The sequence below is a fragment of the Daphnia pulicaria genome, chromosome 4 (genome assembly GCF_021234035.1).
Source record: "Daphnia pulicaria isolate SC F1-1A chromosome 4, SC_F0-13Bv2, whole genome shotgun sequence".
Taxonomy (NCBI): domain Eukaryota; kingdom Metazoa; phylum Arthropoda; class Branchiopoda; order Diplostraca; family Daphniidae; genus Daphnia; species Daphnia pulicaria.
Genome location: NC_060916.1, coordinates 6,732,648 through 6,748,832, shown reverse-complemented (window position 1 = coordinate 6,748,832; position 16,185 = coordinate 6,732,648). Strand labels below are relative to the sequence as shown.

At 39.6% G+C, this 16,185-nt stretch overlaps 1 pseudogene; it reads left to right on the top strand.

Moving 5' to 3' along the window:
- Window positions 1–1,178: 1,178 nt before the first annotated feature.
- LOC124337658 overlaps window positions 1,179–16,185 on the top strand; it is a 28,036-nt pseudogene continuing 13,029 nt past the window's right edge.

The following is a 16,185-nucleotide window of genomic DNA, read 5'->3' as shown; positions in this document are numbered from 1 at the left end:
ATTTCTTGTTGCGCCATTTTAACTGCAAGACCTCAAAAATTCACAATGAAAGGATTTGGGCTTAACGCTTAACGCCTTGACGCTGATCACAAGCTACTGCTAAACGACAAACAAAAATCGACGCGCCCCAAGAAACGAGAAATATTTGTTGTCAAGGGCAACCAAGGTTGCAATTTTCTGATTACATGCAATCGATTGCCTAATAAGATAGTAATTACATATCTGACTTATTTTCTTGTATTTATAATTTTAGCTTAAAATTATAATTTTTGAATCACAATAAAAGGCACAAAAAGCATCAGTTAGCGAATGAAAATAAGGTCGGAATAAATGCGGTTTGACAATTTTGTCTGAAAATCAGTTAGGAGGAAGGGCCTGCATCAACAGTCAGCCATCATGGATTACCCACCCCATGAATAAAAAACACGTAGAAAGGGGCTACAATGGTCGGCCATTAAGGATTACCTCATCCACCCTTTGAAAAAACCGGAGGAATGGACTGCTGAGCACTCATGCGTAGCTTTTGCAACTTTTACAGAAAAATAATTATTCACTCTTCTTTTAAAAAATAATCGGTTCAAGCTAAAGAAAATCATAATCTAAACTTTTATAACCATTATGTATTAAAAAGAAAAAGTAATTGCGTCCATATGCGCGCGATACAGCACAATACAACCAAATTTGCTTTTTTTGATTAGAGAAAGAAATTGAACTGAAAATGAAGGTTGAATTTCTTCAGCAGAATGATTCCGTGTTATTAAACCGGTAACAGAAAAAAAGGACAGAGACGGACACAGGACTTCTAGAGAATTCAGAGACAGGTGAAAACCGTTTGCTGCAATAAGTAGCACAACAACCTTGACAACAACGCCGGATTTTCTTCATTCAGCTTTTTCCAGTTGTCCGTTCCTATAACCTAACCTGGACAAACAACCAGAACAACGACTATTTCATGAATATTTGGTTTAATCAAATGATTTCAGCGTGACTTACCCGGATAACGGCGGTAAGTATTCAATGGAAAATTTCTTCCGGTGCTCCGCTGGATGGTGAGGGTAAGCAAATCCAGGCAGTTTTTGGCAGACATTTGGCGAATCAGATGCGTTTCACAATGAATTTTTAATTCTTCCAGCAAATACTTTTCAGCAGCGGCCAAAAGTCCTGGCGCCATAAGGTCCATGTTTGTCGCTTTACAGAATAATTTCATTCAGACCTCCAAGTACACGTTTCTGTCGTTTGTCACCTTAATTCTATTGGATCAGTTCCAGCGACCGACCATTTTTCTTTCCCTATGCGTGCTGATTCTACAATTTGTCCTACAATTTTTTCCCGTTTGGTCGTCGTTGACACCCGTCATCACTGCCGTACCTCTAAGTATTGTCCTGCTCCTGACGGCCATCAAAGATGCGATCGAGGATTATGTAAGTATTTTCGTTTCCATTTCATTTTTTCGCTTTGTCACTTCTTCTAAAAATTAACTTTTTTTTTTCTTTTTTTTTGCGTGTGTTAAGTACAATATAATATTGACAGAAAAGTAAACAGCAGAGATTCGCTCGTTCTGCGCGATGGCAAGGTGAAAGAGCCCTGGCACAAAGTCCAGGTGGATGACATCATCCGGGTGGAGAATAATCAGTATGTTGCCCATGATGTTCTTCTATTGACCACGTCCGGTCCCAACGGATTCTGCTGCATTGAAACGGCTGAGTCGGACGGGTAAGTGTGGCTCAGTCTTGTGTCCGGTCTCCTCTAATCATGTCTTCATTGTCGCAGGGAGAAAAATCTAAAACAACGCCAAAGCCTATTGGAGACAGCCGAGATGGGCCAGAACGAGGCCCAAATCGCACATTTCAAAGAAGAGAAGATTTGTGAGCCGCCCAACCGAGCTTTAGATCAATTCGATGGCCGGTTGCTGTGGAACGGCAAGACATCTATATCCATATTGTGGACAAGTCACCGGCTATTTAATCCACCGTCATTGCCTTGTCGAGTTTCTTCTCGTACCCAATCGTTCTCAACCCGCTGTTGCCAATCTAAATTTACTTCAGTATGATGTCATCCGTCTATTCCAATCAATACTCATGAACCGGGACGAGAAAATGATAGAAAAAAAATCGAAGACGCCGGCCAAGGCCTGCACCACGAAACTCAACGAAGAGCTCGGCCAGATCGAGTACATCTTCTCCGACAAAACAGGAACATTGACGCAAAACGTCATGTCCTTCAAGAAGTGTTCCATCGGCGGAACTTGCTACGACGTTTACGACTCGTCAAGCACACAACCTACAAAAACGGACCAAACGGACGATGAGGTATCGTCCGTACATCCTGAGAAATTTTGCCCGTTCATTATACATTTGACTCTTTTTCCCCGTTCCAGGAAACCAAGCCGGTAGATTTTTCGTTCAATCCAGTTCACGAGCAAGCCTTTAAATTCTGCGACAAGACTCTGGTAGACTTGAGTCACAACGATCCCACTTGCCAGAAATTCTTCCTTCTGTTGGCGCTCTGCCACACCGTCATGCCTCACAAGAACAACGGTATAACCTCTATTCTGTAATTGAAGGTCATAAAGATTTTTTGCTTCACAAAAACATTTATTCTACGTTACAGGCAAATTAGAATACCAAGCACAGTCGCCAGATGAAGGTGCTATGGTTTCGGCCGCCCGAAATTTTGGCTTCGTTTTCAAGGCTCGTACTCGGGATTCCATCACAATAGGGTCTTTGCATGAAATTTGGAATTGTTATTAACATACTTCATGAGAATCAGTTTTTCACGCTGATTCTCATGGTATTTTTTATTTTTTTTTAAATCAACCGAAATGTGTGTATTTTTAATTCAAATTTGGAATAAGCTCCTTCCATTTCAAAACGGGGTCTCAGCCATTTTTTAGGGGCGGAGCTTAATTTGTGCTGAATTTGTAGACGACGCTAACGAAAATAAACAACTTTCTGTGCCAGTATTAATGTTTGTGTTTGTATCTATTTTGATTCCTGAATTACGGTATGACAAATTTTAAAATAATATATAATTACAATAATCTGTATCTTAAATATTATTATGTATTTCAAGGCTCTTGTGTCTTCATTATTCCATTTATTTGAATGGCTTACAATGCTCACAAATTGCTGGAAGGTTACGAAAAGGCTAATAGTGATAACCTCCCAGAAGTAAACATTATTGCTCTTGCCAATTTCATAGCCAAGGACAGCAATTTTATTTCACCTGAAATCTCAAATACCAAAGCTATGCGTAATGGCAGGGAATCGTACGGTGAGTCTGCCATTGGTTATGTTCAACTCAAACGAGAAGGCCACATAACCACTGTATTATCTTGTGTCGCTCCAGAACATAAAGTAACTTCAAATGGTTACAAAGTAGAAATCGTAGTTGACTCTGCTAAAGGCGAAATAACGTCATGTAAATGTTATGGCTGCATTGCAGCACTGGGAGGGTGCAAGCACCAGCTAGCCCTTCTCGGATGGATGCATCGTCGTTTTGAAGACAAAACCCCTACGGAAAAAGCCTGTTATTGGAAAAAGTCCAAGCTGTCAAACGTCGGGAAAACCATAAAGTTCATTTTGGTTAAAGATCTTGGAAGAAAATCAAAGGAGAAAAAAAAATAGGTGTAAGAAGAAGAATAAGTTGTCTGCAGAATCAATCCGAAAAAGAAAACCAAAAAGGAAAATTTACAAAGTGAAAAGTAAAATCAATGTCAGAAAGGATCCCGATGGTGTTTCATTTTTACAAGAAGTGATTGCTCATATGGATTGGAAATTGAAAAAGGGAAACGTAAAAGTGATTCCGGAACTGGCAAAAATATTTCTGCCAGTTGACCAATTTGACTCTATAGATATCCATTCTCTGTCGAGAGACTTCAAAAAAAGAAATCCGACATCTACAAGTGTTCTTGATTTCTTATGTTTCTGCGAATCTAGCATGACAGAAGAACTGTGTAATGAAGTCGCTAAGTCAACAAGTGATCAAACAGATAATCCTCTGTGGAGACGGTTCAGGTAATAAATACTTCTTATTATACAAACTGTAACTTTCATGGCAGCTACAATAACATTTAATGTCTCCTTATAAATTAGATACCTACGTATCACCGCGTCAAATTTGTATGCAGTCGCTCACTGCAATACTGTAGATGGGTCACTCGTCGACATACTTCATGGGGCGAAATTAAGAGAAACGTCAGCTATGGCCAGAGGTACCCGTTTAGAGTCCCAAGTTCTACAGATCGTATCAAAAAAGCAGAAAATGACATTTAAACGCTGTGGATTGATTACTCGTCCGGAACACCCTATTTTCGGCGCCTCACCAGACGGAATTAATGAAAACTTTACTGTTGAGATCAAGTGCCCAACTAACTACAACAGCTATTTCAATTTCATTGATTCGTCAGGTAAATCAACGAAATCAACACTTGAAATGACTGCAAGGACTTAAATCAATTTCAAATTTTAGGAAAAATAAAACCACAGTGCAAGGCCCAAGTTCAGCTGCAAATGCATCTATCTGGAAGGAAAAAAAGTCTTTTTTGTGTTGCAAGCCCAAAATTCGAGATCAACAGAAAAGTGAAAATTTTGCCAGTAGACTATGATGAGAACTATATAAGAGCCATTATGGTTAAAGCTGAACAATTTTGGAAAAATACCATTGGAAAATTTTTACTGCAATGACTTGTTGTTCATGTTAAATTCTGTATTGTCTGCGTACGCAACACTGAAGCATAACGAGGAAATATAAAACAGATAAGACCACAGTAAGGAAAAAATCGTTTTTACAGATTGTTTGCATAGAGTAAAAAGCGTTAAGGACGGTTATTCATAAGCAGAAACAAATGAGAGATTGCTGAATACAAGTAAAGCGTTGATAAAGTAATTAGCATCTAGTTAAGCAACTCTGCATGTTAATCAATCCACAGACTAGAAAAAAGCATCGTCCGCACACGAAACCAATGAATTGTGAATGCATGCGTGTGGGGCAAGGAACTTGAACTCCCGGATGTGGCGGATCGCTCTCTCTACGTGAATTCTGACTCCAGCTATTTTGCGACCAGTAAGAACCTGTTCTTTAGACAGTTGTTTTCCTTCACTTACACTTGGCGGACGAACGACTTCACATCCTTTTTCCAACACCATACTTTGGACTTTTTTGAAACCTCTATCAAGCATAATGACCATGCCTCGCTTTAACAAGTCCAAGAATCCGCAGTGGGAGACGATCATTTCGTCCGTTGCTCTCCCACCATATCCAGCTGAACAGAAAGAGAATAAACCATTGGGTGTAATCACAACATAGAATTTAATAGTGTTAGCCTTCTTGTAGTCTGACCATGTCAATGCTTGTTCGAAAGCATCAACTGGCTTTTGTATAGCGATTTCTAGACAATCTCCAACCCCACTTACTTTTTTGAATGATTTACGAAAGCCAATGGGCATAGCTCGGTGAATCGATTCATCATTTGGCCACACAATTAGTTGTCTGAAGTAACTTGAGATCAAGGGCAAAAACTGTGTGAAATATCTGGAGGCTTGACTGTAGGATATTCCAAACTCGTGCCCAAATACCACGAACGATTCATTCAAACGTAATTTTCTTAATACTAGGTAAATAACATGTAATGATGTAAGGTTTCCTTTTACCTTAAACTTAGAGCCAACGAGGAGAAGTACAGAAATCCAATCGCGATCAACACCGAGATAAGTTCTTGGATCACATTCCATGAGTTGTATTGCCCGTTGGCGACTTCTAAGTTTAAATTCAGTCGTACACTGAACAAACGACAGGGGGGAGTGCAGTACTGATGTGTCATTTGACGTAAATGATTGATGCCAAGATGAATCTTCTTTCGGCCTTGATGTTCCACACGAAGAGGTATCACCCTTATTTGAAGAGGTCTCTTCATATGAAAGATATCTTGCACATTTCCTCTTCTTTCTCACATTACCATGAGACGACGTGTCAATAGCGAGGGGATCTATCACTTTTCGTTTAGCTGATAATGGGGTGGAACTGATTTGCCAAGACTGCTGTGGTGATGTACACTTGATAGGTGATGGACTGTTGAAATCCTGTGCTGTCACATACGAAGGATTAAGTGTTGATGATTGCGAGCTCATCAACTTCAGAACAGGACTAGTTGCCAAAAGTGGCATACCTTTCCAGCAGGGACTACTCGCTGCATCTTTTTTAGGCCAAGTAATAATATTGTGTTGAACTCCTTTACTTCGAACGACTGATTTCTTGCTAACAGTTTCGTTTTGAGTTTCTTTGATTGAAAGTGACTGGAAAAATTGCTTGTAATCAGTCTGTGTTTCTTTGTTGAGAACAATAGGTGTCAAAGTTTCCATTTGTTCATGACGATTGCAGTTGTTTAAACAAGTTTGATTGTGTTCACAATAAGCATCTATAAAAAGACATAAGAACTGTTAAAACAGGTTGAATAACGTGTAAAGTTTTATTATACCTCCAAGGGTGTGGTGCAGAGCCATATTACATTCTGTGGTTGTTGACATTCTAGATTCACACTGCGAACTGTAATATACACTAGAAAGGCTGTCAACAGAAATTCTGCCTGTAAAAGTAAACATATGTTGAAGGATAGTTGTTATTGTATACTCCAACACTAATGTTACCTTGCATATCTATGTCTGATGAGTTGACAAAGAAATCCTCAAGTGTCTGCGTTTCTTCAGTGCTGGAAATAGGTGTTGGAGATTCTATTGGTTCAAGATGATATCCGTCATTCAAAATCTGATTTCGTTCACTTACATCTATACAAAGACATAGGCAGGTTAATGGTTTTACAGGTTTAATAACATATGAAGGCTTCATATACCTCCTATGATTTGGTGCAGCTCATCGTTAAATTCTGTGGTTGTTGACATTCTAGATCCACTCTGCAAACTGTGATATCCACTCGACATACTTGCAACAGACATTCTGCCTGTAGAATTAAGTATAAAGTTAGCAACTGATTGTTACAATGTAGGCCTACTCCAACGAACAGTGTTACCTTCAAGTCCAATGTCTGAATTATTGGCTGAGAAATACATTGATTCATAGTCTACTTCACAACTTGTTGCTATTCCGTTGCAAAATAGATTAATCAATTAGTCAAACTGTAGTGATTGTATATAATGATAAGGAAACATCTTACGTGTTGCTAGATTCAAGTGTGGTACCACACCATCTTTAAGTTTTAAGTAACCGACACCACTCTTAAACTTCTCATAATCCTTCAAATCTGTTTCAAGCTTGGAAATAAAACATGGTTAACTCCTATAGAAATTTAACTCACATGAATATAGTACTACCTCAAAGTGTTTTTCACACACATGCATTCTTCTTGTTTTTGGAATCTTGGAACTTAATGACAGAGTATCGAACCACAATTTTCTCTTCAATTCATTTCTAGGGAATGAAATGAATTTAACATTCGGATCACTTATTGGTGATGTTTTACATCCAGGCACAACACAAATATCATGTTTCATTGTGTAACTTAATGAAAACCTAACAAAAGTAATACTTCAGAGTGAAAAGTCAAAAATAAAATGGCACAGAAAGTTGTTTATTTTCGTTAGCGTCGTCTACAAATTCATCACAAATTAAGCTCCGCCCCTAAAAAATGGCTGAGACCCCGTTTTGAAATGGGAGGAGCTTATTCCAACTTTGAATTAAAAATACACACATTTCGGTTGATTTAAAAAAAAAATAAAAAATACCATGAGAATCAGCGTGAAAAACTGATTCTCATGAAGTATGTTAAAAACAATTCCAAATTTCATGCAAAGACCCTATTGGGGTTGGATCATCACTGTGCTTGCACATTTTCATCCAAACGGAATTCGTACTAATAATATACCTTGGATGCTTTAGGTTGGATTAGGCGAGACGGAGGAAGTCCACGAGTTGTTGTGTGTCCTGGATTTCAGCAACACTAGAAAAGGAATGTCGGTCATCGTTCGTGGACCAAACGGAAAGATCCGCCTCTATTGCAAAGGGGCTGACTTCGTCGTCTTCGATCGACTTCAATCCAGAAACGAAGAAAGAATAAACCAGACACAAGGAAATCTACAAGTAACCGACTCGTCATACTTCTTCTTTCAAATTTCTTCATGTCTTTTTGTTTGCAGAAATTCGCTGGCGAAGGATTACGGACCTTGTGTCTGGACTTCCGCGACATCAACGAGAGTTATTTCGAAGAATGGAAGTTACGTCTTCACGAGGATTCCACACCAAGCTCGGTGTGCTGTTGCTCTCCTGACAAAAGAAAAGAAGATTTATACCACGAAATGGAGCAAGGTCTTACTCTTCTAGGGGCCACGGCCATTGAAGACAAACTTCAAGACGGGGTAAGTTGGTAATCGTGAAGAATATCTTTTTTTGCTAAAAAAAATTGTGGGATTTTATTTGTTGCAGGTGCCGCAAACGATTGCCAAATTGGCATTAACTGGAATCAAAATATGGATTTTGTCTGGCGATAAACAAGGTGAGTCAAGATTTGCCAAATATTTTCGTTTGTCTCTGAACCATTTTTTTTTCTAGAAACGGCTATCAACGTTGGTTATTATTGCCAGCTCTTGACCGATGACATGGTCGACATGTTTATTGTCGACGGACAGAATGTCGAAGATGTCGAGATCCAATTAGTCAACTGTGAAAATTCGCTGAGTAACGACGAAGAGGACCGGAACACGGGTTACGCCTTAGTCATCAACGGCCACTCACTGATCTACGCCCTGCAGACCAAGTTGGAGAAGCGCTTCCTCGACGTCGTCACTAAATGTAAGGTTCCTTCCAAATTTCCATTGGAAATCAGTAACCACATTTCCTTTTCCTTTCAGGCAAGGCGGTGATTTGCTGCTGGCAATGGGTGACAACCATGGTGCATGGTGGTCAATTTGATCAAAGAGAAGAAACAGGCCGTGACGCTCTCTATTGGCGATGGAGCCAACGACGTTGCCATGATCAAGACGGCTCACATCGGAGTAGGAATCGGCGGCCAGGAAGGCATGGAGGTAAATATCTCATCATTTGATTTTAAAATTTTTCTTTCATTTTAATCGCTCTCGTTTTTCCTTTATTCAGGCCGTCTTGGCATCGGATTACAGCATCGCGCAATTCTGGTTCCTCGAACGTTTGCTTCTGGTTCACGGGCGTAGGTTCAATCTTAGAATGGCAAAAATTTCTAAGTTCCTTTTTCTACAAGACTTTTGCCTTCACCATGTGCCATTTTTGGATTGGCTTCTTCTGTGGATTCTCCGCCCATGTACGTTGTCGTAGCACTCGTGCGCAATCATCAAAAACTCGTTGACCCTATTTTCTATACTATTTGCCATGTATTGTTGTTTGGGGGTTGTGGCAGACAGTCGATCTTTGACCCGATATTCGTCTACACCTTACTCTATACGTTGCTTGGGCATGTTCGACGAAGATGTCTATGACGAGAACAACATCAAGTATTCTAAACTCTTCCCGCCTGGCCATCACAATTCTCTGTTCGATAAGGGCGAGTTCTTCATGAGTGCAATCCACGGATGTGTTACGTCGTGCGTCGTTGTGCTGTCAACCTACGGTTCGTTTGATTTTTGCCTTTCTTTTCCTTCGAATGAGATTCCTTTTTTTTTCCTGACTTAATTGCCCTCCTGTTTTATATCGGCAGTTTCCTACAGGGATGGCGTCTCTCAACAAGGGAACCCCCTGCCCGACCACCATCTGATTGGAAGCGTCGTGGAAATTATCCTAATGATGGTTGTCACCGTGCAAATTGCGCTGGACACAGACTACTGGACCCGTTACAATCTATTCGCCATACTGGGCTCCTTACTTTTATACTGTGTGCACAAATGTTCATATAATCTTGTCATCGGCGTTTCCTACGTGACCAAGGTAAGCAGGAACACTTCAATTTTTTACGGTTTTAGTACTCGGGATATTTTCGAATTTTCGCTAACGACGAATTTTCCATTTTTCAGGCTATGGGCGAAGCGACTTTTTGGCTCCCACTTCTGTTTTGCATCGTCATCTTAATGTACTCTATGTGGTGGTGTTGTGGAGATACTTTTTCCTTGGTGATTATCGCGTTGGTATCGAGCCAAAACTTCCCGCCAATCGGTACGTATTTCTCGCCCATCTAGCTTTTTCTTTCTTTCATACAAATTAAATCTTCGTTTATTGATTTTTTCTCTATTTCGTTTCAATAGGGCCCAGTGAGGTTGACGATCGCTTCGCTCCGGCTACGCTTTCGCTCACCAGGAGGGTTTCAGCGAATTAATCACTTCGGGGGAGATTACCAAGACGGGCTTGAATTTCGGCAGCAAGGCCGGCAGCAACAACCCGGCCAACAACATCAGCGATTGTCTCCTGAGAGAGACTTCACTGAAAGCTGAAGTAGAAAGTACTCCAACTGATATCATTGACGAAAATTCTATTGATTCAACTACTTCCGAATCTAATGGAGAAGTCTCGGCAGTTCCGGATTCCACTGACAGTTCCTTTGAATCGGCTCATTCTGGAAGAGGAGAAACGTCATCTATATCAGCTCAAAAATATTCCGGCTCGTCTAACATTCCTTCGGCCGGAACATCTGACAGCGGAAGCGGAACCGGTCCTCAAAGTCAAAGCAGTATGAGTGGAACCAACAGTAACGTTGCTGCATCGACTACATCCGCCAGCAGCATCGAAGGAAAAACGGAAGAAACCAAGGCAGGCGGAGGAGCCGGTCGAGGTTCTTGCTACTCCAATTCTGAAAATCAAGTTGGACATCCTCCAGATGAGCCTGAAAACTATTATGAACTAAGTGGGAAATCGCACCCCAAGCCTTGCCAAAAGAAAGAAGAAGATGGTCAGCAACCCGACGTGACATCGAAAGGTCAGTCGACTACTACTCTTTTGAACTTGGATAGAGAAAGCAATCAAGCCTGTGAACCAAATGTGATTATTGCAACGTATTCTTTAATAGGCAATGACGGCAGATTCTCATCTGAATAAGAGGAAACTGAGCAAAGCAGCAAAAAGCCCAAGAAATCAGAAAGTCCTTTTTCTTTTTCGAAGTTGTGTCATTTTTGTTCACGTTTTTCAAAGTAGGCTAGATGGCACGGCGTACACCGAACCTTTGGAAACTTTTAAATTAATTGAACTTTAATTTGCTGTAATTCGGAACAACTATACGGTGGCATCTAATTTCTCTGGATCAGGACGAAGAGTACCATGCCCGATGACGTGTCCAAGCTAGGGCAGCTGTTGCAAAAAGAATCAGCATTTTTTAAAGGTTGAGCTTCAGATAGTTCTCACGGCACCGCACGAACACTTTACGCAAATTGATTTTGAGGTCAGCCATCGTATCAACAGTGACGAGGAAGTCATCAAAGTACACTTTAACATCGGGAAGATCCCCAAACAGTTCGGACATGACTTTTTAGTAGACCTCCTTTCCTCAATCAGAGGAATTTGATAACAACCTGATGCCACACCCGAGCTACAGAAATATTTCGACTTTCCAATCTTCGCGAAAAGCTGGTTCATAGTGGGTACGACAAAGTGCTGACGTTGAATCGCTTTCTTTAACTCAAACGGATTCAAGCAAATCCTGACATCGCCATCCGGCTTTCCCATCACTAACATATATGCGACTAACTCATTCTGTAGGCTCGACTACCGGCACAATTATTTTATCCGCCACCATTTGATCCAATTTTTTGTAAACTTTCTTGTTCAGAAAGAACGACAGACGTCCTTCAGCACTTACAACCGGATCATATAAAATGTTTTCTCAGTTTCTGTGTTCGTTGGCCCATTATCGTCTTTTTTAAATTTCTGCCCAGATTTTCTTTCTCGCTGTCCGCTCGTTAATCCCTTAAACTCTGTTTGTAGTTTCCCTTACCTAACCATGTTTTTGACAAAACTCGAGTTATGTTGACCTTCTCCTGCTCGTTTCTCATGAAAGTGTTTCCCTGTCTATATTTTCTTCAATTTTCTTTCGAACCTCTTTTTTTCTTTGGTAAAAGTGAACTATGGCTTCCCATTTTACCATACTTTACTTTTCATTTACCTTACTTTACTTTTCGTTTACTACATTATACACATTACTTGCTCTAATGAATTTAACTTTAATATGAAATGTACTAAACTTTACTTTACTATTTACTATCATTATATAATAAAAAAGTAAAGTATAGTATATAGTACTTTTCATGTAAAGAGGAAATATGTAGTAATTTTTAAGTAAAAGGATGGTAATAAATTGAAAATGTAGTAAATGAAAGTAAAGTAAGGTAAATAAACAGTATGATGTAGCAACAGCCAATCGTAATCAAGATGAGAGCCAATACGAACATTTCAATTACCATTTATGTTTTGGAAGTTGAGCCTAGTGTACGGTCTTAAAATGCCTAAACGTAGCGCAATACAAATTAAGTTAGATGAAACTCTTGATTTGCTCAATATTGAAAGTGAAAAAAATTTCATATTGTCAAATAACAATAAAGTTCTAACTGATTGCATTCAATATTTAGAAAGAGAAAATGGAATTTACATTTCTGAATCCACGGAACATTTCACCGAAATTGAAAAGTTGAAGTCGATCATATTTTTTTTTCTTTGCATAAATTATTAACCACAATATTGCTTTGGTCTTAACAGAGACAGAAACTGTCGAAGGAAACTGATTTGGATATAATTAATGAAGAGCAAATAAATGTGTTAAACTGAGATAATGATGACAAAGGTGGAGTAATCGTTGAAAGCGGTCCGAACCGCGATTACCGCATCAAGCTACCAACTGTTCGACTGTACTACGATAAGTCGTTGATTTGTGCGAAAGGACTTCCCCATCGATCCCGTACCAACACAAGCAATGTGGTTGGAGAAAACCCCCCAGAAGATGAGGACAGCTGTCCGGTGAGTTTTACGTCCCAAGTAGCCACGAGGAGAAGCGCAAGAACAAATAAACCATGCAAACGTTTTATCACACAGTTTTAATCCAAATATTTACAAGTGTGATTGTAATGTATGAATATGATTTTATTGAATTTGATGGGAGTTCTTGAATAGGATCAACTGCTGGTCAAAAGATGGGGAGTCTTGAGGTGGCTATCGCCTAAGTGTATCGTGTCTGTCCTTGTGTGCGCAATACAACCAAGTTTATCTTAACATCTACCAGTATATTCTGTAGCTCTGCTAGGACTATGGAGACGCTGATAAGCCAAGTAATTGATGATGCTATAACAGAAAGCAAACATGTAAAAGAGAACGACATCTAGAAGATTGTGCACCAGAATGAGAAGAAGATTGAGTAATTGAAGAGAATTGAAGCATACGTCAAAAAGAAATTGGTATAAAAAGTTCAGAGGGAAGTAGAAGACGCAAAAACAGATCTTCAGAAAAACGTGGAATTCTTAGACGCAATACACAATAAATGTACTTTCAGTTGTTGGCTTCATTTGCTTGGCATTCAGGGCAAAAGAAAATTCATGAAATATGCAATGCAAATGAAAGAAGAAGCCGAATAACATTTGGAGACAATTAAGAAAGAAGCAGAAGAAGGTCTAGAGATAATCAACAAATTGTCAGAAGAAAACCAGAAAAGTTTGACTAAAATGAGGGTAGATGCCAAACCCTTGGTCCAAAATACATGTTGCCAATCTTGTCTTATGGTTTGAAATTCATTAGGCGATTGAAAGGGAAACGGCAGGATTTATTGCATTGTTTCTTTACCGTAACAAGTTTCTTCGTTCTGGTCACTTTTCCCAGTCTGACAGAAATTGTAGCCAAGGCAGAACCAGCACAGAGGGTATTCTGCCAGATAGCATCGAAAAATTGGAAACGTCATTCAACGAACGTTGGAAGCCAAGACAAGATCTACCATACTGCCAAAATGTACGTCCAAGTATCCGACAAGTACAGTATCCTGCTTAGAAATTGGGACACAATTTTTTTTTAATCCATCTAGCGGTGCATTAAAAAAGGAAACATGACAACAAAAAAGCTAGATACAGAAGTGAAGTTCAAGCTGTCTACTATCCCAACAGTTGACTTAAACCCATTTTTGGTGGACGTTAGTTTTCATAATTAGATACTTACTCATAAAGTTCAATTTAACGTTAATATTGTGTCTGGTGCTAGGGAATAGTCTTTACAAGTAATCTGACAGAAAGTTGAGAAGGCTTCTAATCTTTATGAAAACTCAACTTTCAGCAAGGGGAAAAATAGTCTAACAATTGTCAATACTTATTTATAATGATAAAGTTATCATCATACAGAACACCAGAATAGTTCCTTGTGTTATAGGTAATGGCAAAACCAGACTGCACTATCCACTCTACTGCGGTGGATAGTGTCAGCCAATACAATCAAGCTTTTATTTGTCCATCCGTCAAGTCAACCAAGAAGAAGAGGGAAAAAAAATGGTTTCCCAGTCCCGATGGTGAACAATGATACAGATGTCAAATCCTCAGCACAGAAGGAAAAGACGGACATCTTTATTATACTTTGACTTTTTAAAAACTATTCATCAGCATCCGTTTCCATTCTGAGGTATTCAAACCAGTATTTCCAAAGTATTAAAACAGGAATTATATATATTTTTTCTATTACTGGTATTGGACCAAATTATCCATGGCTGATGAATACTTTCATGCCAATGGATTGCTGCATCTTACTGCGGCTAGCAATTAGTAATGGGACTTGCAGTGGTCGAATACGTGGTATGTACCCTGGATTGACCTCTTCGGAAAAGGCCAGTTAAAATCACAAAGAATGGAAAGAGTTTCATCCTATTGCAAGTATGGACCCCCATTTGTGTTTCTTATCTTTCAAATATTGAAATACATTTTTTCAAATGTTTCTTTTAGTTTCGTAGTATTATTGGTGCTGTTTAAAGTTATTTGATCTTTACGCAGTTGACTAGACGATGAAGCATTTTGTGAGAATTCTGGCTCTTCTGTGTTGTTGATAGCAACACTTTCTTCTTCTGACTCAAAACTTCCTTCCTCTTCTTCTCCTGTGTCGGAATCTTCTTCCACCTCCCACTCGAGATCATCACGAGCGTGAAATCGACGGATTTGACACACATGAGCATTAAATCTTCTAAACTCTTTTTTCTTCCACCTTGCGGGCAAGTCTTCCACTAATAAGCTGTTTCAAACACTTGTTTCGCCACTTGATACGGAGCTACAAATTTCGTCAAAAACTTCATAAGGTTCGGGACGTTAGGTCAGGTGGCCATGGGAGCTTATTGTCTTGAGCCATCATTGGGTGTTTGCCGTCAACCATTTTGAAGGGGAAATTTCTGTTGCTGACTGTTTCGTTCAGCCTTTCACACAAACCGTTTGTTTGCGGATGTTCGGGAGTAGCCGGGATGTGATCAATTCTCCATTCCGTCAGCTTGGCGTCGAACTCTCTCGATGAACACGCAGCACCATGGTCACCCACAAGTCTTTTCGGTTGACTATGGCGATGAATTATGTTGCATTGAATGAATGGAATGACTTGACTGGTAGAAGGCTCTGGTACGGCTGCCACTTCCACCCACTTCGTCAGATTATCAATCGCCACTATCAAATATGTGTTTCCGGAATCCGTAGTATGTATTTAGGGAACCAAATTCATCGATGCCTAACTTTTCAAATGCGTGAGCTGTTGGAGGAATGGAATGCAATCTTTCGACGGTTTGACTAACGGGCAACGGCATACTTGAGCTACTACAAGCTCACTTGCTGCTACTACATACAAGAAAACGCATATTTCTTAACACTTAAAAAAAAATTTTGCCATCAATAGCGCTCACTAACCCTGACAAAAGTCTTTTCCCTTTCCATATGTCCTGCATGGGGATCATAATGATAACTATTGAGAATTTTTCTACGAAGGAAGGAGAGGACAGCAAGAAGAATTTTCTACCAGAAGCAAAATTTCTTTTTATAAAAACTTTTCTATCTACTATAAATTAATGAGGTTTTTCACTGGAGTTTGGGTAACTTAAATCTAAAATAAAATTTCCGCAATTTGCTGTCCACCTAATGTAAGAAGGCTTATTCATGTGGAGCATAACCCGAAAACTTGCTACTTTTAAAAATACAAAAAAAAATGATCTCTCTCATATTCCAGTGATTTCCAGTCCAGATTGCGAGATAGACCCACGCCGGTTTTTCGTCCCCTCATAAACTCGCGTTT